The sequence below is a fragment of the Galeopterus variegatus genome, unplaced genomic scaffold (assembly GCF_000696425.1).
Source record: "Galeopterus variegatus unplaced genomic scaffold, G_variegatus-3.0.2 Scaffold254, whole genome shotgun sequence".
NCBI classification, from domain to species: domain Eukaryota; kingdom Metazoa; phylum Chordata; class Mammalia; order Dermoptera; family Cynocephalidae; genus Galeopterus; species Galeopterus variegatus.
Window position 1 is genome coordinate 475382 of NW_007726365.1, and position 4996 is coordinate 480377.

The following is a 4996-nucleotide window of genomic DNA, read 5'->3' on the forward strand; positions in this document are numbered from 1 at the left end:
GGTGCCGATAAACCCAAAAGCCAGGGTTTCGAACCTTTATTGGGGTTGGCGGTTTGCCCCCCGGGTGGGGGTTGTGCTGGCAACACCAAGTCAAGGGTTAAGATCCCCTTACCGGTCATCTTTTTTAAAATAAATAAATAAAATAAACATTCACATTAAATTCTGGTCAAGATGGTGGAATAGACGGTCCCCAGTGTCTTTCTCTCCCCCAAATCAACCAATTTACAACTATAAAAAAGCAACTACAGCCAAGCTGGGACCACTAGAGATCAGGGGAAGAGGAGGAGAGACTTACAGAGTGCATGAAGATGGGAGAAACCACAATGAGAGAAAGAAAGGATCACTCCCACCATTTCAAGCCCCAGCCACTTCAAGGCTGGAGCTGGTGAGTGCATGGAGCAGGAGCTGGCAAAAACCACAGCTGTGCCCTTTGGATGGAGTTGCTTGGAGGTAGCGCTTTGGTGACCCCCAGGCAAGCAAGACTGCTGATAGGGTTCCTGTGGACCCACATTGGAGGGAGGAGCCTCAACAAATGAAAAAAAGGAGCCACTCAGAGGCCAGTGAGTACTGCCTGTCCCATGGGAAGTGTTTGCAGCATGAGCAGCAGGAGAGACAGGCCCATCGGGAGAACACTGGGGCGCAGCAAGGACAGCTGATCTGCCCCCCAATCAGCATAGGACCACTCAGCGGAGACTGGTCAGGAATATATAGAACCACAGGCGGTGCAGTTTGATGAAAAGACTTGGGTCCAGACCAGATTCTACACAACCCAGGTGCACCAGATCTCACGAGAGCCAGAAGTACCTATAAAGTCAACCATTAAAACCTGAGCTGCACAAAAAGCCTTCCCCAGGGAATCAGCAGCAAAGCAGCAATGTAACTCATCCACAGGGCTCAAGTGCTGGTCCCCACAGGAAGTTCCTCCATTTTAGAAGGAACTAAAGGACAACAAATTAGTTCTAGTGCAGAGTTTAAGTGGTAGGAATAGCAAATAATCCAACACAGAACTGTAAGAAAAAACAAAATACCCATAGACCAGAGACAAAGTTTGATATTAACTCATAAAGGTCTCATATCACCAAAGAACACCTATAAAACCTAGAAGGATCAGAAGTCCCCTGGGCTACCAAGCCAGGGAATGGGGAGGATGGGGGGCCTCAGCCATGCCTCTTGACACCCCCAACCAGTCCTGAGGGTGGGGGTCCAAGGGCCTTGGCCACCCCACCCCCTGACACACACAACCAGCCTAGCGATGACCAGTGAGCAGTCGCAGGAAGCACCCTGAGCTCTCCTGAGCTGGAGTGATGGGGGGTGAGGGTTTCGACTACACCCCCCTGACATCTGCACCCAGCTCAGCAATGACCAAGCCACCACTGGAAGCCCCCTGGTCTCCCCTGCAGGAGTGAGGGGGGTGCCACAGGCCTCAACCCCACTCCTCCTCCTTCCTCCTTCTCCCACCCTATTTCCTTCCCCTTTCCCCTCTCCCCCTTTCCCCCAACTGCTCCACAACATCATAGAATTTTTTAAAAATAATATTAATAAATAAATAAACTTCAGAAAAATAAAAAATAAACAAACATTCACATTATACAGAGTAGGGAAATTAAGCACACATTACTTTTATACTTTTTAGTGTTACAACAACAAAGAAAGTGTAGGTCAATCACACTGAGATCACTCATATTGTATTAAAACTACAGTGACAATCAATTAGTAGCTATTGCCTCTATAAAACACTTTGCTTCTTAATACCACTTTCTTTTGATGTGTGCAATAGACAGCCTTGAAAATTTTTACCTTTTTCCCAAAGTCTCAGGGTACTTCAAGAAGTTCATGGAAAAATAGAAGTGAAAGATAACATGAATCTTTCCATGAACTTCTTGAAGTACCCTTGTATGAACATGAGAGAATCTGCAATATAGAGTAGCCTTCAGTTTTCATACAAAGAATATACTAAGAAACTTTGAGATTATACGTTTCCCTTGAGACAAAATTATCAGAAAAACCAAAGTTATTTCTGTTCAAAGATGTTCAACACAGTGATATTTATGACAGAAAAAGTTGGAAATACCCTAACTCTTCACTAATGGGGGAATAGTCAAGAAAGCTATGTTGGGCCCAGAAAGCAGTACTCCAGAATGAAAGCCTCAGAAGCAGCCGCAAAAGCAAAGTTTTCCTCTGACCTTTTCCTGCCCCCATGTCTGTCAGCCTCATTCTCCCCAGAGGCAAGCCACAGATTCTAGAATCCCTCTTCCCCAAGGCAGGTCATAGATATGCTCTAATCTGCCCCCCTGCCATTCTGTCTTGGAGCTGTCCATAAAGAAATTCTCGGACCTACCTCATCTGATTGTGGTCATAAGACCCGCTTTCCAGTAAGTGTCCTGCCCCATATGCTGGAGGAATAAATGCTACGCACAGAGGCCAAGAAGAATCTGAACAAACAGGCCTTGCTGGGCTTCCCCACTCAGTCTATTACCTTAAATCATACCTTTCTTGTCCAATCACATTTCTACATGACTGTGCCTGTTTCATAGAACCTAAGCTTAAATGGACAGTTTTCCCTATATCTTTGTCTCACATATCACATAAAACTATGATATAATCAAATTTGCTGGGCCTTTTCTTCATATTAATCTGTGTTCATGTGTTAATTAGGTGCTTTTCCAGAGAACCTTCAGGGGGTTGAAAGGGATGTCTTCTCTTGGCCCCTGTAGTTATGATATATAAGTAATTCTTAAAGACACAAGGAAATGCTCATGATTTAGTAGTAGGTTGAAAGGGATGTCTTCTCTTGGCCCCTGTAGTTATGATATATAAGTAATTCTTAAAGACACAAGGAAATGCTCATGATTTAGTAGTAAGTAAAAACACCATTCTATCCTTCGGCTTTCGTTTGTAGCAAAACTCCTCCTTGAATAAATTATCTCTACACACTGGACGGACTTCCTCCTCCCCACTTTCTCCTGAACCACCCCCGAACCACCCCATTCAGTCTTTTCATCACCACCACATCACCGAAACCACTGTTGTCACTGTCACCAACCACCCCCACATGGCTAAGCTCAATGGTCAGTTCTCAGGCTGCATCTAACTTGACATCAAACAGCATTTGATGCAGCTAAGTCACTCCCTCTCTCTTGAAACCTTCTCCTCACCCAGCCTTGGGACGCCACACTTTCCAGCCCCCACCTGCCTCCCTGCTACTCCAGTCCCTCATCTGTTGCCCTCCGCCTCTTCTTACCTCTCAGCAGTGTTTTGTCCTGAAATGTCTTCTCTTATCTACATCTTTTTATCCATTCCTTGGCTTTAAATAAGTCTCTCCAGCCCTCTGCTCCCCTGAACTGCAGTTTTGTGTATCTGCCTACTCAACCTCTCCTCTTAGATATCTAGTAGACATCGTGAACTCAACACATTCAACACTGAACTTTCCCACAAAAAGACAACTGTTCCTTCCACAGTCTGCCTCATCTAAGTATGTGGTAACTCCATCCTTCCATGCATTTCTAGAGTCAAAAACTTAGAGTCCTCTGTGAGTCTTTTCATCCTCTCACCCCGATCGGGTCTGCATTCAAAGCCTATCCTGAATCTAACCACTTCTCACCCCCACCCCCCCAGCCCCGTCACTACCTCCTGATCCAGCCCATCGCCGTCTGTCACCTGGACCCCTGGACTAGTCTCCTACCCACCTCCTGCTTTCACTCCTACTCGCCTACCTCTGTTCTCCATTCAGCGGCCAGTGAGGACCCTTGAAAACATAATCATTAGTGTGCTTCTTCTCTGCTCAACACTTGCCAACATCTTCCCATCGCACTTAGGATAAAACCCAAACTCCATACCATGCCCAACATGCCCCGCCTGTGGCTCCCTCTCTTAAGGCCAGGCCTTCGCAGATTGAGCCCTCGCTATCCCCTCACTGAAATGGCCCCTGCCCATCCCATGGCTGGCTTCTCACTTCATGCAGGGCCTGCTCCAGTGCCTCTTCCTCAGAGGCTGCCCTGACCAGCCTCCCTGCAACAGCACACTCTGTCCCTTTACTGCTTGGCCTTCTCATTTTCCTCCACACACCTATCACTACCTGAATTCCAGTCTATACAGTAATTTGCTTGATATTTTCTGACTCCCCCACTGCTGTATCCTTAGCATCGAGAACATTCCTGAATCATAGGAAGACTCCATGAATATCTGTTGAATGAATACCAGAAAATAATGACATCCATGGGGATATTTAACTTCCTGTCAATCCAAGAAACTTCTTTTCCACATCAAGCATTTGATCCTTAATCAGATTCTTTCTAGGACTATCTTTAATACTGTCTATCCTACTCCTTGACTCTCTTTTATGCCTTTTCCTCATGGAATTTCACAATCCCCACACACACACACCAAAGTTCAGGTTCTGGAGGAATCTAGAACTTTCCTTGGAGTTCCTTGTGGTTCTAGAGTATAATGGAGACTGTGAAGTGCTACAAAGAGCTCCTCCTTCAGGACTGAATGACATAGCCCACCTCCCTATCCCCCCCCCATCATTCCAGCCTCTGCTGCTAGAAGTTCTATTGGCAGTCAGTCCTCTCTGGAAACTGCCCTCAGCAGAAGAGAACCATTTCACCGAGATCATGCCCCTTCCTGGGGCATCCCACAAAATGACTGGTCCACGTGGGTGTAAAAGGCCCAACCCCTCAACCTGGATGCCTCTGAAGGACTACGTAGACGAAGCGCAGCACTGAGGAGCCATTACCTTCTGCTGGAGGAAGGCCTCTTCCCAAACGAGGGAGGCGTTTGGTCTGAGTCCCAAAGGTGGTTGGTTAAGTGGTAAAGAGACAGAGGACAGGGGATTTTTAACCATGGAAACTGAGAATGAATGTCCAGTGACAGAAAAGTACAGGGTGTGTTTGGGTAGAGCAAGGTCCTGGTGGCCTACGATGTACTGCATCTGGTAGTCAGTATGGCACAACAGGTTTTTGACTAGGGACATGTAGTGGTCTCGTGTTGTGTTGCA